At 38.2% G+C, this 26,009-nt stretch overlaps 1 protein-coding gene and 1 long non-coding RNA gene across 4 annotated transcripts in view; one reads left to right on the forward strand and one right to left on the reverse strand.

Annotated features, from left to right (window-relative positions):
* The window catches only part of plagl2 (pleiomorphic adenoma gene-like 2), a 57,988-nt gene that overhangs the window by 30,331 nt on the left and 1,648 nt on the right, over window positions 1-26,009 (reverse strand). The window lies entirely within an intron of this gene.
* The window catches only part of LOC107838378 (uncharacterized), a 16,734-nt gene continuing 10,936 nt past the window's right edge, over window positions 20,212-26,009 (forward strand). The window contains exon 1 of the long non-coding RNA XR_001664434.1: window positions 20,212-20,454. This is a non-coding gene — a long non-coding RNA (uncharacterized LOC107838378). The remainder of the gene's footprint in view (window positions 20,455-26,009) is intronic.

The following is a 26,009-nucleotide window of genomic DNA, read 5'->3' on the forward strand; positions in this document are numbered from 1 at the left end:
GGAGTCGTTGGGGAGAAGCTGCTTACAGATAGTTTTACAGATAGCCTGAAACTTCTGAACTACAGATAGTTCAGAAGCCTAAAAAACTGTAGCTCTGAGGACGAGCTGCATCTCGAAGGCGGAGCTAGGCCCACGCAGATGTTTTGCACAACTGAGTGGTTGCCATGGAGATTAAAAATTTCTCAAACATTCATGAAAGAATCAAAGCAACACTCCAGGTTTGTTTTTGATGAAGGAACAACATTATAACATGATGCAAAGCTCAAACAAGTTGATTTTACATAATACTGCCCCTCTGACCTGTCTGTTGACTGGTCTAAGGGGAAATAGTCTGGGTAATATATATCTGTAATAACTAGATATAAGCCATCATATGAGACACATGCAAACTTTCAGACACCAATCAGACAATACAGACCACAAACCTACCCACAAAAAACAAACAGCTAGATAAAAGCAGTTGACACAGTATGAAAACCCAAATAGGAGCCAGATATCTGTAGTATATAAAGAGGACCCCTGATATTGCTGTGACCCCCTTTAGCAAGTACAGCAGTCTGCAAATAGCTAAACTTGAGACTCCCTCAAAAAAAAGCCTCATAAAACTTACAGTTCAAACAGTCAAATATGTTTTTAGCAGTAACCACAAAAGCTAACGTCCACTGCCTTTCTTATCTCCACACTAGATGGGTATACAGCCAATTAGCACCAAGGAAGATAAATGCTGCTCTTGTATTGGCTACATTAAAATATGCCAAGACATATAATGTAAAAATTAAGTAAAATATATAAAACTCACAATCTCTCAGAATTTCCTGGCCATTGATTTCTTGTTGTTCTGGTGAAAAATGTAATTCAAGTGAATACGTAAAGGAGAAATGCAAAGCTAATACTTTAGAAAACATTATACACTGTGAACATTTGGAAGTATTAATCATTCATTTTAGTGTAGCAAGTTATTTACTTATATTTCTTGTGGTGAACTATACCTTGTGATGACAAAAATAACTACATTTGCTAATAATCCAGATAAATATTGATCTGGGATGTTTCAGCGAACCTCCGCGCAACATGTCTCATTACAGGTGGAAAATATGGGCATAAAAGTTTGATGTGATATTTTGTGATATTTACTGTTATAATAAAAATGACTATATAAAAGTAAATAAAATTTCTTTGCAGCATATTTAGGCAACTACATGGCTGTGGCTGCATCTAAAAAGAAAAAAAAAAACCACAAAACACAAATACTGCCGTTAAAAAGATACTATTTTTAACAAAGGTTTCTTCAGGTGTACAGAAGTGTTAATCATATCACTAAACTGCGCACAACTTCATGTAATATTTTTTTCAAATTTATTAATATTAGTTAATGCACTGATGGAACCAGCAGTGGAGAAAGTAATAAAAAATAATTCTGAGAGTACAGCTCGTTCTGGGACATTCAAACATCACTGATGGAAATCTATTTTTGTCGCAATAAATCCAAATTCATATCTTCAAATCGGCAAAAAAGCTCAAAAGCTAAAATTTTACCACTGAAGTCAAATAAGATATGTTCACAAAATTCTCATCAGCGCATTCTTAAGTCACAAACATGTTTTTCCTTTGGTTCTGCTTCATGTTATATTTATTGGGAAGGTCTTTTCCCTTGAAGAAACGTGTCTATGTTTCTTTTGATTCATTTGTAGAATTAGGCTTGTGTGCATATTTGTTTTATGAATGCAAATTGCACCCTAATGGTAGAATGTCTTCCTGCACTATTAAAAAGGTTATGTCCATTAAAGCTGCGTAAGTAACTTTTACAAAACAAAATATTTTTACATATTTGTTAAAATGACCATTTTAACAAATGTTATAATCATATGTTGTGGAAAAAGTCGGGCTCTTCTGCTTTCTCCCAGTGCTAAGTGTAGAGATACACCACTCAGTCAAAAACAACCAATCAGACCAAGAGGAGGGTGGGATGGGTGTCAATCACACCCACCCCACCACAACATAGCCTGCCACGAATGCTAAGGCTAGTTAGCATGGCCACCGATGATGCTGGATAATCGATTTTCCAGTAACAGTAAGTTGTTTGTCCGCCATTAGCACACTTAGCAGCATATACAAGGTTGGTTGACAGCACTAAGACCCTCCTCCTGGCTCTGATTGGTTGTTTTGGAGCGGGAGCGCTGCATTTTTGCAAACAACAGTAGCACTGGGAAAGAGGAGCTCAATTTTTTTTCCAACAATTATCTCTCACTGGTACGATGCAAACGTATTTTTGTAAAAGTTACATACTGCGGCTGTAAATACAAATGTGCTACGAACATTTTATATATTTCCGTTTTGAAATTACAAAGCCAGAATACATAGCTATTAAACAAATGAGTTTTGTGTCATTTCTTTGAGAAAAGTAAAACAGCTGACTGAACTGTTTCCAAGCTTAGGAATTCCATGTTTTGTTTTTTTTTGTTTGTTTTGTTTTTTGCCACTGGTTGTATAACACAGGCACAAACAGAGATTGCTACTTCTGAGAGTCACTCACTGGCCAAATGAGCCCATCCAACCAAACTGGCACATAAAGAGAAGGCAACGACGAGAAGGGATTGGCTAGCCCTCAACGGGGCGGGGGGGACGCAGCACAGGGAGGAGAGGGGGCGAGGGGCAGGAGTACGGGGGAGGGTGGGCGAGGAAGGCAGCATCACGTGATCGGGTCCAGCAGAGAGCGTTATAATAGGCCCCCTCTCGGAGCGGAGAGGCAGAGGCTGGATGTGAACCAAAATCCCTCTACCACACACAGGCTGGCCATTGTTGGCTATTCACTGGACTCCATCTCGGGGCACTTTATCATTCAATTAGGACAGCTTTCACACCGCACACCACAGAAAAGAGGCCTTCAATCAAACTGAAAACTTCACACTGGCCATGGAGGGGATGCGGAGAGGGGGACTCGCAGTTGTCACCCCACTTTCATTTTTCCAACTTGTTGTTGCCGTTCAGAGAGAGAGAGAGGAAAGAGGGAGAAGGGTGGAGAGTAGATGGAGATATGCGAGGAGAGAAGAGGAGAGCGGAGGAAGGGTCGTTTCATGTTTGGTACCACGTGTGTGTTTATGAAGCTGGTGGAATGCACCGGAGTGGGTGAGGGGTTAAATTTGGTACGTGGTCATGGATGAGGGGGGGAGGGAGGAAGACAGAGAGAGGGAAAGAGAGAGAGAGAGAGTGAGAGAGGGGAAAATTTCAAAGCTCAGACAGGAGAATGACACAGAGGAGTGTAGCTGAAGAAAATAATGAGAAGTATGCTTCAAAAAAAAAAAAAGGACTGGGGAGAGAAGAGAAGGCGCTCATGGCAGATGAAAGCAGAACGAAGAGCGAGAGCCATGAGGGGCCAAAAATAGATGAAGTTAGCTGATAAACATGAAAGGCAAAGAGGGAGGGAGGCGGCTCCCCGATAGGTGATAAAGGTTAGAAGACAAAGACAGAAAGTTGTAGATCCGTCACAATAACGTTCTGCATGTTAACTTTAATCAGTCTTTATTAGCTTACATTAAGCCTGTCACAATAAACAATCTATCAACTGCATGATATGTTAAATTATCTCAGTTATTTCGATTCTGATGATTCGTATTTTTGTACGGCAATTTTGTTTACAAGGACGTCATAGCTAATTTTCTTTATGGTTTCGTTGTGTGTGTTTTTTTTATTTCAGTTTTATTTATTGTTTTTGGTCGTTGTGTTATTTTGGATATCAAATGTCTTCCAGTTCCAGTGTTAAAAGTTTATTGGTTTTTGAGAAGACAAACTTGTATTATTGTTCCATTATCAATATGTTACTTGAAAATGGTCTCAAAACAACATTATCATTTACAGCAATCATTTTCAGGACAATTTATCATCCAGTAAAATGTGTTATTGTGCTGAGATCACACACAGCAGCCTGGGCCAGATGTAGTTCGGTTCGTGTCGCAACGTCGGACTAAACCAAGCAATCTAAATCAATGAAAACTAAGATTTTCTTCATAAATTTTAAGGCAGGTAAAAACCAAACACTTTTCTTCTGCTCACTACAGACACACCCAGAAATCTGCTGGTTGCTAAAAATTCAGCTTGACCCAGCAAATCAAAAACTAAACAAATGTTAACTTTTGTCAATCAATGAACGAGTTCGACCCGATCAAACTGACAATAATAATCTTCAGTGTGGAGGACATGACTGCAGGAAGAGGTGTAATATTTTGAGTGTATTTAAAATATTTTAGGTATTTAAAAATAAAATCAAAAGATTCACAAATTAAGCTGCAGCTTTTTAACCCTGATTGCCAAACGTCACATGACCATGTTTAAAAATCCTTCTCCAAACATTCCTTATTCCATCTTAGTGATTATAACGGTAGTGATTAAAGCTAGACACAGAATCCGATGTGTAAAAGTGACGTTTTTTTACCGCTTACACATCAGTCTTGTTTCTCTACACCAGCTCCTAGGCAGATAGAGCCTGTACCACGTGGAGCTGGTGTACAAGCCTGTAAATCCACCTTTCCATTTTTTTTCCACTGTAATTGGTGGATTGAGGCGTCCGTCAAAAAAACTGAGCCAGTAAATGTGAGAATTTTGCCCTGATCTTTTGTTTTTAAAACACGGAGCTCTAAAACACTGCAAACAACCCTGTGCTGAAAGTTTTGATGCAAACTTTCTACAACAAAAATGATTGTTTTGAAGGCATTGTTTCATATCTTTACATTGTGAAAAATTGAACGTTTTCATTCGTTTGTCCTTCATAAAAGATGGCTGAACTGACTGAAAAGTATTTTTCAAGTTATTTTACATTTCTGTAAGAACAGAGAGAACAAGAAAGAAAAGCCAATTTTAAGTCCTCAACAGCTTTGCTACAAAAAATACACAGACTTCTTGGCCTAATTACCTCGGCCCAAACAGTTGTAGCAATTTGTACCACGTGCAAATGTTTTTGTAGCTTCATAAAAACCAAAAATGTCACTAAAGGGCACTTTCAATACAATAAACTTATAAATTCAAGGTGACTTAAACCCGGTGGAATTTATGGAATTATGGCACCTTAAAAGTAAAAAAAAGAAAGAAGAAAAGGCTCTATTCCTAAAAACTAATCTAAACAGTTGAAACTCCAATGGTGGAAATAAAGAAAAACTCTAAGGGAGACTGAATAAAAATACTAAACAAAACCTTCACCAATGGTAATGGTAAGCAAAACACTGGAAATGAAGGGAAAAAAACAAAAAACAAGAAGTTCATATATATATTTAATCTGAAAGCAAAAAAGCATGAAAACAATACTGTGTAATCTGAAGAACATAAAAATCTCCCAATTCTGCGTTCAAGTGAAGTGCAAGTCCACAAACTAAGTCCAGTATTGATTGCCCTTTTTTACATTAGTGGAACAAAGTTTAATGGTAAACTTATTTTTAGACTTCATTTAGAGCTTTAAAAAGAAACATAAAATTTGGTTTAATCTAAGAGATTCTTATCATAATAAACAGCATCAGAGGAGGCCTACTCTAGGTTAAGCTTTGTTTTATCTGAAACTTTTGTTTTTGTTGGAATTAATATCTATGTTATCATCACGGATTTCACTGAATGCTTGTAACTATACGTGTGCAGATCACAGTTTTCTGGCCGATCACCAGGTTTGTGAGCTTCGATCAATAGAATTATTTTTCCCTGGAGTCGATAATGATTGTGAATATCAATGAAAGTGAAGTGTGACCAAGCAGTGAGTGTTACTGCTGCACTGACTGGAGTTTTCTGGCCGATCACCAATGTTTGAAAAGCCTGACCTGCCAATTTGAGCGATGCATAATTTTTTTTTTCTTTTCATCTTAAAAGTCATTAAGTATAACATCAATGTCGCTAAGTTGTTAAAACTCCTCTTGTTCGTTAAGCAAAAGAAGACTGGCTGATTTTCAGACCTTTGTGAAGGAAGATAAGATCAGTGGATAAGTTTGGTTCCATACAGATGTATCGGCCAACCGCTCAAATTTAAGAAAATCGGCCCAAATTATCAGTAAACTAATTATAATCCCATCTGAAATTTTGATAAAATCAGACACAACCATGATTAATCCTGTCAAACTCAACAGCTTCTTTTTTTAAAAGGTTTAGTTGGCTCTAGTGGCCTTTATTTGAAAGTAGTGCGACAGGAAATAGGGTTATGAGAGAAGAGGAAGACATGCAGCAAATGTCACCAGGCCGGGAATCGAACCTGCGACCACCGCCACGAGGACCAAGGCCTCAATACTTGGGTTGTGCTTTGCCCATGTGCCACCACAGCACCCCAAACTCAACAGTTTCATCATCAAGAACTCAGTAAAACACCAAAATGATGTAAACATTTCTCTTGTGTCTAATGCCTAATTAAAGCCCTTATGTTTGCCTTCCAGATGTTGGTTCTTTCTGCATTTCCATTTTTTTTTCCAGCTCTGAAACAGTTTCATGTCCAAAACCTCTGATTTCCCTGCATTTCAACTTGTGCTTATTTTGAGCTCTCCATGGTTGCGGTTTACAGTTACCGTGGTCACAGTGGTTGAAGCATTTCATTATTTCTAAAGCCGCTGATGGTAACCAGTTGGTGCGATGCTAAAGCCTAACCATAACAATGAAGCAACCACGCATGCAGGAATATTTAGCAATCCTGAAGCATGCTGGGATGTAGCCATGCATGTCATAGTTTTCTTTAGAACATCCTTTCCAACTTTGGTCTTATTTAGAGAGTAGAGATCTCTGAGAGCCAACGGATGTGTCAAGAAAGACTGACACTGACTTGTGGGGGAGGGGGGGGGTTCTCTCCGGTCACCTTTTTACCCGGTTTGGATCTGTCAAAACTCCAGCTGAATGTGTGTGTGTGTGTGTGTGTGTGCGCGTGTGTATGTGTGTGAAACAAAGGAAGGAAGACAGAGACAGACGAGAAAGTGTGTGAGTCAGGGTCAGTTTCTCACAAACCGCACAGATCAAGTTTTACTCCATCCGGTGAATCATAAGAACTCCAGACTCACACTGAACATAGCGAGTCCATGTTCCAGACATCACAGCGCCGGTAGAACACACACAGCTCTGCGTTGAGTCACGTGCCGTAACGGCAGTGATTCAGCTTTCTGTCTTTCTGCATTCGTAGCTTTCCGCCACTGGTGCATTCCTCCGCCGCAGCGCACGATACCGGCGCACCGCAACACTTCCTCTGGGGTTCCCGTCAAAAGCTTCGCATGTGAGCAGGAATGCTGATAATCATGAACACAGGCCTGCTGCTGCATATTTTGGACAGTTCTCACTGTCGTCAGAAAAAAAAAAGACAAAAAAAGTAAAAAATAAATAAAATAAAAATCAACAATAAACGGAGGCTTCTGGAAAGGGGAAAGACTCGATCTGTCAACGTTTGTTGCGAGCAACATGCAGATCTTCTGAAAGCAGACTTTCATTCTTTAAACACGTCTACCTGACAATATCTTCAGATGTCAGCAGTATGCTCAAAATAAAATTGCAATAACTAATTATTTTCCATCATACTGTAGATTTATGTTTTGATTTCAAAGCAACATTAAAATGTATTCTGTAAAGTGAGCCGTAAACTAGTTCCATTTGGGTTTTTTTTTTCTGAAGCATTTATTATTTGTTTTTTTTAAAATAATGAAAATGGGGGAAAAAAAATAAAACCATTCAGGAAACCAAAAGAAGCACAAAAAAACTGACTAAATTAAAGAACAAATAATCTCTCAGTAATATTAATTATTCAATGTCTTTAAAGGAAAATCTCTGCAAAAAAAATGAATGCAATATGATTGGCTTTTCTGTGGGAACAACAAAATTCAAATTTCAGCAAAATGTTTACTCCAAAAACTGATAATTAATATTTATTCTTAAGGTATGTTTATGCTGTTTATTTTCTGACTATAATGCTTAAAATTCACAACATTGTAAAATTAGTTTTCCTGTCAAGGTTAAAGGTTCCTTATTAGTCCAAAAAAGCAAAAGCATATAACTTACCTCCTTTAAAAAAACTGGAGTAAAATGTTATAACCACTGAGAGGTAAAATAAGACGTTTAATACAAAAAATAGTTTGTTAGTTTTTCTGAAAAAATGAAGAGAAAAAATGATCCAAACCAGTAAACAATCACTTCAGTTGCCGCTCTGTCAAATCTTTAAATTTATGACCCAAAATCTAGTTCAATTGGTCAGAAAAATAAAAATAGCTTTCCATGAATAATAAGGAACACATTAGTAAACACATATCAAACATATGGAACATGTACAAAACACTTAAAAATAGTTAAAAATTGAAAAATATTTGACAGACTGTTTACATTTGATACAAGATTTGTTTTTTGCACAAATTCCTTGTCATTTTATTCTTTTGTTTTGCTGATATAACAGATTTAATATCATTGTTTATACGACAATACTGTAGACTTTTTGAGATTGTTGAATCAACAGAAAAATTCACACAATTCCTTACAACAATAATTATTGTTTACGATAGTGAAAAAATTTGAATTTCCGTTAATTATTTGCTGACAATCGTCTTAAGGTGACGTGAGAATTCGTTTCAGACCAAACAGGCCCAAAACCTGAAGGTGGCCTACTGTGGGCCCGGTTTCACTGCTTCTAACACTTGCTGTAATTTAAATTAAAAGGGCCCAGAAAATTCTGTCATTCCAACAAGTAAAATGTAAAATAAAAATATATATATATTAATAAGGAAATAAACATAGTGACATTGAAAGGTTTAAAGCAGACTTGAGAATTTATCTCTGATTGACAATCGGAGCCCAATCTGTGTAGTAACACATTCTCTGATTAATCTGTTAATATGTCTGAACATGTTTTTTTTTTTTTACCAAAAAGAAAAACAAATCAATTTAATTTATTTTATGCTTTAACTTTTACATTAAGCTTTCACATTTGTTGCGCACCACTAAAAATTTAAACAAAGATTTTGACTTTTAAGAAGTTTATGTTTTAATGTGTCGTCACTAGCATGGCCAAATTAAATAAAACAAAATCCTTAATATTTAGGCATTTACAAAATAAAAGCCTAAATACTCAGAATGACTAATATGAGATTGGCCTTGAAATAAACAATAGGCCTCAGTTCAGTCATGGCAGTAAATGGAAAAATAAGTTTAATCAAACCTATCAGTTAAAATTTCCATGTAACTTATTAAATTGTTAAAATGTAATGGTATGTACTCATTACCTGTCTTTATTATGTATAGACTTGTCTAATTTAAACACAAATAAACAATTACAAATAAGATGAACACATGCAGCCACATGCAGTGCTAATCAGTGAAACATGGATCTAAATGGTTCCAGAAGTTTTTATCCAGTGCAGGGTTTCAGAAAGACGATCAAGCAGCTTAAAAACAACAAAAACAACTTTTCAGAGGTCCAATCTTTACTGTCAGCTCATCAACAGAATCTGGGTTTGTTTCTACAGCTGCTCAGACATGATGCTTCTGCTGCTGCGGTTGCAATGAAACCTTACAGAGTATCCAAACCCTGCTGGTCTGACACCTCACCAGAGGCTCTGCCAAACTTTAAATCACTTCTGCATTCAATTACCATCACTGATAATGCTGAATAATCAGAATAAAAATTAAATAAGATAGCTGCGCTAACCCTACAACACTAATTGTAAAAATTGGTTCCACTAAAGCACTGTGCAAAAACTGGGTTAAGCAGAAGCTAATGCTAACTTCACTAACTTCAGTTCAAATTTTATTTGCCCTTGAAAGAATACAAACAATGGGCAATCATTTTCACATTAGAATTTACATGTTCTATAATGCCTTTAGATATCCTGTTTATGTCCTTTTTATTTTTTATGTTTTGCTGGAGGTTTCTTGTTTGAAATAAAAAAAAGAAAGAATGTGAGGTGAGGAGAAGAAACAGAACTGCTGTGTAAACCCCATCAAACTAATAAGATGAATATAAACACCAAAAAAAATTTAATAGACTTCATAGACCCAAACTTCAACAGATATGTTAAACTTTTTTCAACTAAAAGTTTACAAAACAGTCAAGTAGCACTTTAGAATTTAACCGGAAGAAATTATTTAGCAGAAGCTAAGTGCGCTAAATACTTTCAAGTTAGCAAAAGCGCAAAACAATAGATTATAGACAATAGCTAATTTGCTCCGTTATTAGCAAATTAGCCGAAGTGGGCCCACCACTAACATTTGCTGTTAAACTACAACAGATAAGCCTGCCGTATGAAAATAATTAGTTGTCAGATTTATGAGGAGAACATCATCTGCTCTTGTCCTTCAACACCATCCTACCTGATTTTAAATACAAGATGCTTATAATTCGGTGGAGCATTTTATTTGCATTTCTAGAACAAAATAAATTGATGTGAATAGTGGAGTAGCTCTACATATTTTAATATGACCTGCATTTTAATCCACTAGGACATTGGCAAGAACAAGAATCTTATGATCTCTAATTGGATTTAATAATATCCCGTAAAATTGCAGTCATGGAATATGGTTTGTTAGATGATCAAGAAGGATGATTATTTAGCACCTTCTCAAATTTATGTTAACAGAACCCACTGGTAGGAGCTTTTTATGAATAGCTACAAGAAAAATCAGCAAACATCCTCAGTCAAGGACAATGCTCCATTTTACAAGCACTAAAATTTAATGGCTTCTTCCTCTGCTTTTGTTCCAGCTCTCTGTTAGGATGATGACTGTCAGAAAAACTGTCCAAGTTTGTCCTACAAGGTTACTTTATTCGACTACTGCTGTAAGGTGCTTCTGTTTCAAAAAAAAAAAAAAAAAAGATGTTACCCTTTTCTGCTATGAGACATCTGAGAATGCTTTGACACCATCTGCTAAGCATATTATCTGATCCTGTGTTACACTTTCAGGATGTCCCAATCCAGATTTGTTTGCCCCGATGCTGATCCAAGTAATTCAAGATGGACTATCAGCCTATAACAAGGTTAAATTTAATATTTCATATCTCCAAAAGCACATGGTTCAAGTTATTAAAATCCAAGCCAACTTCAGCTTATGCCCTTCAAGTGTTTTCTTTATTAGTTACATTTAAAGGACAAATACAAATAGCATTTCTTTTTGCTAATTTGCACATTTCTAAATAAATAAATAAATAAATAAATAAATAAGTAAATCTAAAGACTCGTCGACCATTTAAAACTACTTTAATGGTTTATTACTTTAGCTTGTCAGTGTTTATGTGGACAATATTTATTGCACTTTACTGCAGAGGTAACAAATTCATATTTAGGAAACTCAAAAGTTAAACTGAATCCATAAACAAAGGAAGGTATGGCTTCTTTTTTCTCAGTGACACATTACAAATAACCTGAGATCAGTGAACAATCAATACAAGAAGTAGTTTTATATTGGTGACCCAGTATTTTCTGCAGTCAGGGGTCACAGCTATCTGTTGATGGCTAAAATCCCCAAAAACTTGAGATCTGCCTACGGAGTTGAAGGCAGAAAGCTGCCAACAACTCTGTATTTTAATAGTTCAAACACAAAATATATCTTAATATGCACTAATAAGCACAGTGGAAATCATTTAAGCACTCCCACAGACGCTAGCATCCACGGTCATCCTTATCTTATGTACTCTTGGGAGTACAACCAATCAGCACCAAGGAAAATAAATGGTGTTTCTGGATTGGCTCCTCCCCAGTATTCACCTAAGTGTTTTTGCGTCTTAGATAATAAGGCTTCCTTTGTTTTACTATGGATCAGTGCATTAATAATGAGCTGATATTGAATAGTATAAGACACAACATCTTATTCTACTCAATAGCTTGTCAGATATTATATCTGACAAGCTGACATTTCTATTACCGTTTTAACATACATCATAAAAACAAAACCTTCTTTTTTCTTTTTAATTGTAGCTTAACAGTCGATAAAAAGGTCTAATAAATGCTTCATATGATATTAAAACAATTGAATGTATAAACAATGGTTTATACACAAAAATAATTCACATGTTGAGACTATTAAATGCCACAAAATCTAAAATGAACCCACTTAGATTTAGTTTGCTTAAAACGGCGATATGAGTGTTATTGAGATGCATTACCGCTAACAAATCATCGAGGTAAGGAAAAACTTAATCAATTACTACAGACCGAATTGAAGAGTGCACACAAATAACGTGGGAAATGTCGGACACGAACACATGGAACGCATTTCGCCACAAACCCGAGTTATTTAAAGGCATCGGCTTAAAGCTGTAAACTGGACGCCGTCTGAGCAGTTTTCTTCTTGGTGCGTCACTCAGACCAAAACACTAAAAAGCAGACTGCGTGTTTGCTCCCTGAAAGTAGATGTTGGGAGGTTTTTGTTCGAACACATGCACATTTTTATTTAGTATTTAGTTGAAGTCGAGCAAAATCTGACGAAACTCGTCCTACTTTGGACTACAACAAGTCAGGTCTTAGTAAACAGACGTACCCAGGAATATTTAATGTCTAAGTCAAAGTAAATCTGATGTAGTTTGGCTTCTCTTAAATGGGAATCGATAGGTAGATCTTTCTTTATTTATATTCCATGGGGAAACTGATTGCACAGCAAGTCACAAAAAAACAAGAAACAACAATTAATATTTAGCTAGAGGGCATGGCACTAAATTCCCCTGCTTCAACCAATGGAGGTCAAAAACATTAAACCTGACAATCAAAAACACATAGATGCTGGTTTGACTAAAAACACAAACAATAAATAAACCAGTAAGTATATAACACTTAAAAACATTCAAATGATTTCGTATGAGAGAACAACACACTACTTAAGTCATCACACAATTTCCATAAATTGTATGAAACTAACAGCAATTAGACCTGTGAATAAATTAATACTTATATCTGTTGCTCAGTTTATACCAACTGGGGGAAGCATGCTCTGCTTCTTAGCCTCCATTGTGAAATACATGGTCAAAGATTTGACCAATTACTGCAAAGTACTTCTACTCCCGATCTTCCCCCGCTCCTTCTCCCAGTCTGCTTTAATACCAGCAGACCTTCCTGTATTCCGAGGTCAGTGAGTGTGTGAGGTCAGGTACCAGTCCGTCGGTGTCGAGAGTCGGCCTGTTAAACCAATGCCATGTTTACCGCGCAGAGAAAAGCCTATTAATAAATCAGCTGCAGACAGCCTGGCAGAAGTGGCCTGGGGGCTGTAAACTGGAAGAGAGGGAAGGATGAAAGGCTAAACAGAGGGGGACAGTTGGACAGAGTAAAGAAAAAACATAGGTGCAAAAGAAAAAAAGAGAAATGAAGTGGTAAATAAATGGAAGGATGGAGTAACAGGAAACCAAGCATGGAAAAAACGGGGTGTGTTTCCCCGTGTGCATCGGTTAATGCATGGATGGATGGAGGTTCTGCAAAGCCGCAGCTGCCCTGTTCTTCCTAGAAAACGATCCGCAGGGGAAAGTGGCAGTGTGTGGTTCCAGCGTGTAGCGTCTCTTTACTATTTCTGCCAGGCACGCTGCCCAAGCCATCAGGAAGCAAGCCCAGGAAATGTGTGTCTGTGCTAAAAAACCGTACATGTCTGTGTAATAACTATCAAATTGTGGAGTTATTTACGGTTTAATTAGCCCAGGAAATATCAGTGTGGAGTGGTGTGTGAGTATGCTACACACACATTCAGATGTCTGTTTTCAATCAGTTTCCTAGATCTGTCACGGCTGACAGCTTCATGCTGGAAATACATACTGCTCTATTTACTCGGATGTTCAACGGACCCCTGCTGCTCATGGGGGTTAGGAAACACAGCCACCCGCCAATAGCTAAAATACACTTGCAAAGGCAATTTACTGACAGTATTTCATAAGAGAAGGAGCCCATATACAATGAAGCCCCCGCTCTTAAAGGGACCATGAATACCTAAAATCCGTAAATACTTGAGACCTCATCTAAAACAGTGCCAGTTTTAACAGTTCAAACACTAAATATACCCTAAATACGCATTAATACACACAATGGCAACCATCTTAGCACTAGCGCAGAAGCTAAAATCTATGGTACATAAAAGGCTCTGGATTGGCTGTTTTGCAGACATATGGATGATAGTGTGTCAAGAAACATTGCGTTGAGGTATTTTAGCTTCAAATGCTTCCTTTTTGAATATTTTAGATTGGATCAGCAAAAAAAAAAAAAACTGCAAATAGGTAAGGTTTTCCGCAGAAAAAATTAAGAGTTACGTTCCACAGAAATATCCATGAATACTGAACCATGAGTAAGCATGGTTCAGTATTCATTTTACCAATTTATAAATTAGCAATTTTGTGCAAAACAAATAATATGGGACCGTTTAATCCCATATTTCATAAAACAAGTTGGCCAGAGAAAAATAAAATGCTAGTTTGCTTTTTAGATTCTTTTGCTGCTTCATTATAAATTATGATTTTAATAAATAAACTATACAAGGGTTCACCAATTGCAGTTTTCTGGCCGATCACCAATCTTTAAAAAGCCTGAACTGACAATTCCGATTTTGACTGATACCGATTTTTTTGGTCTGAAAAGTGGCTAAGCTGGCAACAGTGGGGTGACTGTCATTAACCGTGCATGTGCAGATGTGACCTGGTGGGTGGGCCAGTCAGTCAGTCAGCCCTCTATCACAATGGAGCAAAAGGGAACAGTGGTGGATTGTCAGACCTCTGTGGAGGATAGGATTGGTGGAATAGATCAGCTTCACATTTAAGTATTTGGGCTGTGGCTAACAATTATTTGAGTAGTTTATTGATTGTTCTTAAGATTAATCTGATAACAATATGGCACATTCTATTTTATTTAACCACTTTCTTAGACAATATTAGAAGCATAACACACAGTGCAAATGAACAAATAATTCAGTTCCTTTTTTAATTAAGAAAATAAATATTTTATTGCCTAAAATGCAACAACAGAAGTTATTTAGTAAATCTGAACCAGGTGAAGCTAAAACAATACAACTTTAAGAGTTTAGTCAGAAACATATTTACACAAAAAATGTTTGTACAGTTTTTGACTTAATTACTGCTCTGAATGTATTGTTTTTCTCAGTAGATAGCCTATTTAGACTGAGTACTCTAGTTAACGATTACTTGATTACTAAGCTAGTAGACAATTGTTGTAATAAAGAATTAATCACGATTAGTCAGATTAATCGTTTCAGCCCTAGTAAGTATGAAAGATTTTCAACAACTGACTGTATATTCTGCAGGAACCTGCACACAGCGCATCACACAAACAGACAGACTGGGACCAGTAAGCTCCACCATGACTGCACTGCTGCAGCAACTAACTTAAAAAGCAGCAGTCCATTTTGTTCTGCACAAGTCCTATGGCGTCAATGCAAAGCATAGAGCGTAATGTTTATTATAGTGAATCTGTGTGACATCTGTTTTACTTAGGCCTGCCACAATAAGCAATAAATCTATAAATCGCATGATAAGTTAAAACACACTCAATTTCCATCTCCATGATTTATTGTTTTTCTCTTTTTTTCTCTCTTTCTACCAAAACTGGGCTTCGGTCTTGCCCTGGTTCTTTGGTCAACTAGCTCTTTTTTTGAAGGACAATTTTGGTTACATAGTTAATAATTCGTTTTATTTGTTGTTTCTTTTGTTTTGTTAAATTATTTAAAAAGTCTTCCAGTTCCAGTGTTAAGTGTTCATTCAAATTTAAAGTTTACTGATATTTGAGAATGTGGTCTCAACACTACAATATTATTGAGTATCACAATAACGTCTATGACAAATTATCACCCAGAAAAATTTGTTATTGTGACCAGCCTGATGTTACTGCCGCTCCGGGATGTCGCATAATTAAGGCGGCACCGGCAGAAATGTAGCTCTGAGTCCGATGTTACCATCTCACTTGTTGTGAAATGATAACATTTCACAACAAGGTCCAGAGGTCCAGAGGTTAAACTCTAATAGGAAGCAATTTAACACATGTAACTTGTGTGTTAAAATGTAGTAATAGCCATATGTGTCAGTGCTACAGAAATAATTTGTGCAATCTGGCATTTCCCATCATGCAGTATGAGCCAACTAAATGTCATATTGTGCGCTCACAGTCCGATACATTCAAGTCCTGTATGGTTTTTGAAATCGTACAGCTTGACAACAAAAGACAGGAGTAGGCCAGTTACTGGTATCAAACTATAACTGAGTTTTAAAAAATGTTACATTCTCAAAACCACAAACAATTTCCTGTCATACAGTTTCTACGGTTTCAATTCCTTTTAATCAGATGCAAGAGAAATCGGCTGAATGACGGCAGTTTCTCTGTCGCTCTGCTTTGGGTCAAAATTTAATAATAAGTTAATAGTGATTACATTTGCAATTCTTTGTGCAGTTTCACTGGCAAATTGCTGAAGAAAAAAGAAAGCCTGATTCTCTTGCTTACAGGAAAGACAAATTCAGGTGTTTTGAAACACGAAAAGTACAGACGGTCATACTGTGGATCCATCATGGAGCCCCACCCAGCTCAGCTTTTAATACCTCCTCTGTGTCTTGGAGAGCAAAATATCACCAATAATGAGGTTAGTTTGAAAGTTTATCGAGTTATAAAGGAAGCAGATATAAAACAAAACCTCTGATAGTTGATTTTAGAGTTTCTTTTCTCTTTTGCCGTTTTGATTTTTTTTTTTTTTTCAACTAGTCACTGCACTCCTGAGGAAAACACCAGCAGCCACCCTCCACAAGTAAATCCTTAAATGTCTCACATTTGTTCCAATGCCAAGCACTTAATGAATTAGAAGTGGGACTAGATTAAAATTTTTAAATGAATTATTTGCAGGATCTATATTCAATTAATCACATTTTAATCAAACGCTGTGTACCAACAAAATAAGTAACATTTTCAAATCAAAAACCCCTTTTGCTGCTAAATTATTGAGTAAAAAGACAGATGAACTCAACAACAAGCATAATTATTATTTTTAATCTGTTATTTAGGTTGCAGTTTTCCAGTCTTTCCGGAAGCCCTGATCATTCATGGAACTTCTTTAGAAAAGTGGACTATGGACGCTGACGTTAGTGTTAGCGACGTCTGTGCTGCTTCATGTTTAGCATTGAGCTGCCGTTTTAGGCTCGAGACCTTTCTTGCCTGTGTTTTTGGGACTAATTTCTTACTTATAAATTCACACTGACATCATTTTCAGATTCTTATCAAGAACATCCTACTGCATGTCTTCAATTCTTATTCTTCCTTCAAAGTCTGGCAAGTACCATATGCTTTAAGACACCCACATGATGATGTTCTCACCCAAAACCACTGTGCCAAACTTTAAGTTTGCCATAGTGGTTTTGGGTTTAAGTTGGGCTTAACTTTACTGTGTACAATATTTCTCTTCTCAGCTGCTCTGTTCATTGAAATGTAACAAACAATTTAGAATTACTCAGCTAATAACTTAGCTATCCCCTTAGCAAGCTGTATGTTTCAACTCAGCCACTGGTAACTCATATTAGGAGCTTGTTGCCAACTAGTTTCAAAACCCTGTTAGGCTTAAAGAGAAAGATGGGTTGTGCTTTTCCCTTATCCAAGCTACCACCGTTTTTGTGAGGATAAACATTTACAACATATTCTCTCATTTAATGGAAAAATGGAAGCACCGGGTCAACATCCCAGAATAGATGAGAACCACAAGAACTATGGACCACAATTTAAATGTGTTTTTTTTATATGGTACACAGACATAGAATCTACTAAGAATTTATCAAATCTACAACACAACTGAAAGTGGACCCCTGGTATAAACGGGGGTTAGCCACCGCAAGAACCTGCCAATGGCTAAACTCCACGAATACTTCAGATCCTCTTTGTGACTGTATATTGTAATATTTTAAACACTCTTCATATGCATTAATTTATACAGTGGAAACCGTCTTAGTGCCACTGCAAAAGCTGACATGCACTTTCTTATTTATCTCCACTCTTGGAGCATACAGCCAATCAGCAACAAGGAAAATACAAGGCACTATGAGTAATGGCCGCTTTGCAAACACTGGCCAACAGAACATCAAGCAGCATTATACCTAGGTCAAAGCTTTCCAATCTGCATTTTATTTTAAATATTTTAGATCTCCTCTAAAAAAATGAAACGCATTTAAAAAACAATGGTAAATGGGCGATTTTACATAAATAACTTTGAGTCACGTTGCACAGAAAAATCTGCAAATAGCTAAATCCACAAATGCTGATCGATCGATAGATCGATAGAGAAAACTTTATTCATCCCAGGGAAATTGTAGTTCAGTCTCCCACACAGAGACTGAACTACACATTAAACAATACATCAATACTTAATTTTTTTTGTTTTTGTTTTTTACATTAACAGCCCGTTTCTATAGTCCCTCTGTTTCTATTGTACTCCTGTTAGCCATCCTTCCAACCTCCAGTGAGGAGTTGAAGAGTTTCATTGCACGAGGGACAAAGGAGTTCCTCAGTCTGTTGGTCCTGCACTTTGGAAGAAGCAGTCTCCCACTGAACCGGCTTTCCTGGATGCTGATGACAGTGTGCAGAGGGTGGCTGGTGTTGTCCATAATAGCCTCAAGTTTCTGTAATGTTCTCCAAAGAGTCCAGCCTCGTGTCAACCACTGAGCCAGCTTGTCTGATTTGCTTCTCCAGCTTGGAAAGGTCTGCCCTAGAGATGCTCCATCCCACACACCACAGCGTATAACAGGACGCTGGTGACAACAGACTGGTAAAACATCCCTTTCCACAGATGTTAAAGGATCTCGGGCATCTCAAGTAGTACATCCTGGTCTGAGCTTTCTTTTGTTTTTGCTTGTCCAGTCCGGCTTGTTGTCCAGCCACAGGTCAAGATATTTATAGGTCTCCACAACTTCTACCTCCTCCCCTCCTACCAGAACTGGTTGTGGACTGCCTCTGTCCCTCCTGAAGTCAATGACCAGTTCCTTTGTCTTGGAAATGTTTAGATGTAGGCCGTTTCTAAGGTACCAGACAACAAAGTCCCTCACCAGGCTCCTGTTTTCCTCTTCGCTGTCTCTGATGCACCCCATGATGGCAGTGTCATCAGCATACTTCTGAATATAACATGTTTCAGAGTTATAGCAGAAGTCTGAGGTGTACAAGGTGAAGAGGATGGGTGACAACACCGTCCCCTGTGGGGCTCCAATGGTACTGACCACAGTGTCAGACGTGATGTTATTCATCCTGATGAACTGTGGTCTATTGATAAGGTAGCTGCAAATTCAGGTGACCAGGCAGGAGTCCACTTTCATTCTAGTAAGTTTTTCCAGAAGTGCAGGGGGCTGGATCGCATTAAAGGTACTTGAAAAATCCAGGAAGAGGATCCTTACTTTGTCATTTCCCATGTCCAGGTGCGAGTGGGCTCGATGTAGGAAGTGGATAATGGCATCCTCCACTCCAACCTCTGCCCTGCAGGCAAACTACAGGGGGTTTTCAGCATCCTGTACCTGCATTCTGAGGTGGTTGAGGAAGAGCCTCTCCAGAATCTTCATCAGATACGATGTCAGTGCCACCGGTCTGAAGTCATTCAGCTCACTGGGCCTGCTCTTCTTAGGGACAGAAATGATGCAGAATGTCTTCCAGAGCGTGGGCACACTCCCAATTTGCAGGCTAAGGTTGAAGATTCTTTGTAATGGTTCCCCGAGCTCGGTAGCACAGATCTTGAGAATCCGAGGGGATATTCTGTCGGGTCCTGCAGCTTTTCGGGGTCGAAGCTTCCTCAGTTCTGCCCTTACTTGATCAGCTGTAAAGTGTGGAGGAGGCTGTGTGGAGGGAAACAAAAGAGAGGGGCTACTAGGCTGCCTTGGAGAAGGAGGTTGGGTCAGAGGGCTGGTATAGGATAGGGGTAAGGCGAGGATGCAATGATGGTGGAATGACTGTACCTGCTGGCCAGGAGGAGGATGTACTGGGGGAGAGCAGATGTAGTAATGGTGGCGGGTGAAACATAATGGCTAAATCTATTGAAAAAGTTATTCAGTTCATTAGCTCTCTCTTTACTTCCTCCCTCNTCAGAAATAGGTACGGCATGGAGTCATGATTGGGTGGATAATTGATGCAACTGATGCAAAGAGCTTTGTTTATATTGCTATTTATTGCAGTGGAAATAATAATGATAATAATAATAATAATAATAATAATAATAATAATAATAATAATAATAATACTAACAGCAAAAACTAAACAAAATAAATTGTTCAAAAGAAACAAGGACGGGGAAAAAACAAACCAACAAAGAAATAATCAATAATACTTCAAAACCAAATGTAGTTCAAAAGTCCAAGAGCAACGGGAGAATTGTTCTTTTCCTTTAGATACTCCCTTAGAGTTTATTTTGTTTCCTGTGTGAAAAGTGTCGTTTGGTTTTCCTGTGTGGAGAGTGTCTGTCTTTTTCCTACCACCAGGTGGTGTGTGGGTAGCTCGCCATCCTCCGTCATCAGGCAAGTCGATGAAGGGGGAGAAAAAAAACCTGACCGTCGAGTAACAGATTGTCTGAGGAGGTGGATGGATGCAATGTTAACTTGTTCTCATCAGAATGGTATACCAGGCGTCAACAAAGCCCAGCCGCAGATCCTCGAGTTTTAGGGATGAATTTGTTCAGCGATGAGTCGAGTTGGAGATTTGAGATTGTTTTATTAACAACCGACGCCACAACCAACAGTGAGCAGCAGCACAGTGGAAACCCGGAAATACACATGAGGGTCCCAGCTGTTAAAGGGACGGCTTAAAGGGAAGGTGGTTGGGACGTGGCGGTCACGTGGGTTACACAATGATGGTGGAATGACTGTACCTGCTGGCCAGGAGGAGGATGTACTGGGGGAGAGCACTGGGGAAGAGCAGATGTAGTAATGGTGGCGGGTGAAACATAATGGCTAAATCTATTGAAAAAGTTATTCAGTTCATTAGCTCTCTCTTTACTTCCTCCCTCTGTGGTAGTTGGAGCTTTGTGCCCAGTAACGGTTCTGAAACCATCCCAGACATCACTTTAGCAGTTTTCCCTCATCTTCTGCTCCACATTTCTCCTGTAACAGTCCTTTGCCTTCCTCAGACGATGTTCCACCTCCCTTTGTGCTGCCTTTATCTTCTCCTTATCTTAGTCCTGAAAACTGCCTTCTTCTGGTTAAGGACAGCATTGAGGCCTTTGGACCAGGGAGGGTGTACTGGGGCTGCATATACACCAGGTTGTGGTCTGATTTGACCAATGGGGGAAGGGCAACAGCCTTATATCCATCTTTTACATTGGTGTACAGTAAATCAATTATCCTGTTTTTCCTGGTGGGACAATTGACAACCTGGTGAAAAGCAACTAGAGTGGAGTCCAGGATGACATGATTAAAATCTCCAGATATTATTATGAGGGCTTCAGGATGTTGCAACTGAAGTCGTGCTGTGACACTTTGTATATTTTGACAGACAGCAGCTGGCTCCACCCTCGGTGGGATGTAAAAACAGATGGAGATCACGTGACTGAACTCCCGGGGAAGGTAGTAGGGACACAGGCTGACAGCCAACAGCTTTAGATCAGGGCAACACGGCTCTACCTCGACAGTGACATGGCAGGGTTACACCAACGGTCGTTAACGTAGATGATCAAGATCATCTTTCCACATGCCTTCAGATCCCTATCAGCTCTGATTGTTGTGAATCCATGCAGATCAACGATAGCATCCAGTATGCTGTCAGTTAGCCATGTCTCCGTCAGGATGAACAGGTTGCACTCACAATACGTCCGCTGATTCTCCAACACGGACATCTCATCCATCTTATTGTGTAGCGAGTTGACATTCTCTATGATCATGGAGGGAAGTGATGGTCCGATTATCGGCAGGCCTAGCCTTTCGCTTAGCACTTAGCACTATTTGTGTTTGTGGGGCGATGATTGCTGTGTCAATCAGTCACTAATGCTAATATCGATACTGATATCGGCCCCTGCTGATGTTGGTGCCAATATAAAGTGCATCCTTAAATAGCACCACAAAATAAAGTGATATTTCTTATCACCCACCCCTGAGGTCCGTAGTGCCTTATTTAATTCAGTTAATTTTGTTTTTGAAAAGTTTTCACACTTGCATAAAAACATATCTAGACTTCGGTTCATATGAGATTCTCAATCATTTTGGGTAAGATCACTTTGGTTTCACAGTGTCTGCACAAGAAAATAAAAGCAATAATTACAGTAATGTCTAATTCAGTGGTTCTCATTTCTGGTCCTCAGTGCTTGCATTCCTTTTTCTTTTTTTTTCATGCGTCTCTTCTCCAGAACAACAGATTCAGATGACTACAATGGTTCCTCAGCATGCTAGCGGTTGCTAGGTGTGTGTTCAGTAAAGCAGAGAAACACATAAAACACACAGGACAGGTGGTCCTGTGGTACAGCACTGAAAACCATTGATCTAACTGTAACTTCAAAACTGAAAAACAACAATTACAACAACGCCGCAAAAAAAAAAAAAAAAGACGAAAAAACTAATGGTTCCCACTGTGACAATAATGTTACATATGTTGTTCCCATGTTTGGGTATGGACAGACTACCTGCTGATAGCTCTGCTAACTATAACTTTAAAATCATGAAACTTAACAAAGGGCAATGCACCATTAGTTACCACACCATGACTGTTTGTATTTTTAGCAACTGGAAATATTTCCAAACAGCTGATTTATCTTTTATGGAACTAAAGGGAATATTTTAGAAACCTTCCTTCAGCCAGCTGACAACCAGTGCACAGCAACTGCAGAACCTTATGCACCACAAGGTTTGAGAAAAGACCTGTCGCTAACCATGTTTTCATCAACGTTTCTTATGTGCATTATGAAGTATCACATTAGAAAAGGTTGATAGAAAAAATTCAACATAACTTCCTCAATTTTACAAAAGACTTGAGATGGTTGAGGAGGAGATTTTAATATTACATTTAAGAAACCTTCAAAGATCAAATTCATGCTTCAGAAACACATTTATTCTGCATTTTTCACAGACTTTGCCACAAATTCAATAAGCTGGTATTTCATTTTCTGCCTCGTTTTCATCTTTTCAGACCTTCAGTTCTTTCGCTATCCATGGTCTGACGTATGGCATTTCCCAGTTGCTAGTGATGGAGTGGACTGTGATTGTTGTATAGCTTAACATACCCTTAGACATCCATCCAGTGCTTGTTATAGCAATGCTTTCTGCCTCTTTCTGGAATACTTACACATTTTTTTGTGCCTTGTTTGTCACTCTGTTATACTGATAGTTCCAACTATGTACTCAAAATTCTGCCAAACAAATTTGATTTATGTGTAGTAGGGCCATCTTCTATCAGCAACTTCTGCAGGCAAAGGCATTGTGACCGCTACTGCCAAGTATTCACCAGATAGCCTGTACCTCAACGAGAAATATTGTGATGGTTTAATATTGTGAGATCCCGCATGACGAGACCTTGTTACAGGCCTACTAAAAACACATTTCTTGTTGCCTCCTTGTCTAACAGCACAGAACATTCATACACAAATCCCTCCCATCTGTATAAGAGTATGCAAATAAAAAAAAAGTACAAAAACCCTGCATGCGTAACTTGTGCAGGAATGGCCCATATTCTATGGCACTTCTCCTGCTCTCAGCTTGCCGCTGTCTGCAGAAAATAACAAATAGTCCGAGCTTCTTCAATGAGCAACATCCATCCATTCTGGCATGAACCCAGTGTCCCTTGCTCCCTCACTCTGCCTTCCCCTGCACACCCCAGCCCCATCCCTTCCATTCCCTCTATAAGGTGAAGAAGTACAAAGAAAGGGATCAGAGCTTTTCCGATTCTTCCCTGGTTATTAACCACCATTTGCTCCCTGGAAGGGCAGTCCCTCCCATTAACCCAACTGATGCTCTTTTCTCATGGAAATCAGCCTGCTGTTGCAGCCACCGCCACCGCTGCAGCCTGCAGAGGTGCAAGGAATTGTGGGGGGGATTTGACAAGGAAAAGACCTCCCCAGACTCTGAAACTGCTCTCTTAGTCTCTCTCTCTCTCTCTCTCTCATACGCATACATACTGGGCATACTGGGAAAAGAAAAATGCACATATCTCCCTAACAGAACTATGTGGTGTGTGTGAGCATACTAACACAGAGGCAAACATGAAACGTGCTGACTCCGAACCACAGGGGCATGGAAGTAATGTACAACAAGCCATAGAAGTTAATGAGAAGAAGCTGACTCCACGCAGGCAGGAATACAAGATTTGGGAGAGCAGAAAAAAAATGGATATCATCCGGCATTTTATGACGACACGGAAAACATCGAAGGAGATGAAGACCCGCTTTATCCTTTTAATCCTCAGAGCAAACCCACCCACAAGACACAACTGGAGATTAGGACTTCCAAGGGGACAGTCGAGATAGTTTTCACCTATTAAATTCACAAAGTCACACTTAAACTTTTAAGACACACACACACAAAACCACATCCATCTGTCGGCGCCTCGGAAACCACCACAACAACAACAAGTGCTACCTCACACAACGCGCCAAAACGCTCGAAGAAAAGAAGTCTCCAAAATCCCTGCGGGGCAGATCCATCACCAACGTTTGGGTGGTTGTGATGAGAGAGGGGCAAACGTCAACACATGGGTCTCAGCTTGCACCGAAACCAGCAGAAACAAAGCCATTGTCTCATGACAAACTCACTTCCATTTCCTTATTATGTAGCCAGAGGCTTTGATGGTACACTGAGAGCTGCAGGGGGGAAGAGAGGATGAGTTGGATTTTAAATTATATTCCAATCTGAAAATGTACCTTAAATGGTGGCACTAAATGTTTCTCATATTGGAGAATCCTTTAAGGATCATACTGCTGATTTTGGAAAAAACCAAATGCAAAAACCACTGCATCCACCTTGCAACTTGTTACTCAATCATCTGTCAAAGTAATTCAATACACTTTGATACCATCAGCAGATGGATTCCCAACCTGCTGGTTCCAGTTTTTACAAGGGATGCACTGATCCACTTTCTTCATTTCCAATAAGGATATAAATATCAAAGGTTTAGTATCAGCCGATACCGATCCGATACAGAAAAACAGTGCTGAATTGACCTTAAACGTTATTTGTTTTTTTAAAAAACAGTCATAAATGTACTGAATTACAAATTTCTTTCATAACTCTGCACCAGTGCAGCTCACTTGCATACACCAACAGAAACACAAGCTTGGTCAAACATGCAAAAAAACACAACTTTAATTTGTTCAGTCAGCGCCATTAGGAGTAGAACGGCCAATGTAAAGTAAATTAAAAAAAATTGAAACTGACAAAAACCATAGATTGACAATCTTGGTCAAACATGTAAAAAAAATAGACTGCAAAAAACCTTTCAAGTGGTTCAGAAAGTGCAAAAATAAAAAATAAAAAATACATAAACAAAACGACAGAAACAAGAAATAAAATTAATTCTCTGAAGTGTCCACAAAAAAAGCTGCCCTTCAAAACAAGGTCAAAAGACTGAAGACTTTTGGTAAAGAGAGAAAAGAGAAAAGCAATAAATCATGCAAAAGAAAATGATTAAGCTCTTTTTAATTTATCGATTAATTTATTTATTGCTTATTGCAACAGGCCTATGTATTGTACTTTTTTTTGCCATTTTATTCAACTAAAAAAAAAGGAAAATCAAAGTAAACACTGCTGATTAATGAGTTTATAGCTAAATATGGTAGAAGTTCTTTGTTTTGATATAATTAATACATTTTAGAAAAAAATAAATAAATAAAAGTCTGATCACTAGTGTCTGCCCGAACGATCACCAAATGAAAACATATCTGATTCTGATTTCTGGCCCAGCCACGGCAGAATCTCTAAATGCTAAGGTGTGAAAAACTTTAACATAGTTAAAGTGTCTTTCCATAAAATTTTTATTGTTGTATTTCCTTTCTTTATTTAAAAAAAATGAGATAAATACATAAATCACCATCAGGTGATAACTTTTAAATTAATATTTTTGTAAAACATTTTTTTGCAATTTTCCCCATTAAAAATAAAGCATGTACACATTTTATTTATTTGTTTTAAC

This window comes from Poecilia formosa, unplaced genomic scaffold (assembly GCF_000485575.1).
Source record: "Poecilia formosa unplaced genomic scaffold, Poecilia_formosa-5.1.2 Scaffold245, whole genome shotgun sequence".
In the NCBI taxonomy this organism is placed as follows: domain Eukaryota; kingdom Metazoa; phylum Chordata; class Actinopteri; order Cyprinodontiformes; family Poeciliidae; genus Poecilia; species Poecilia formosa.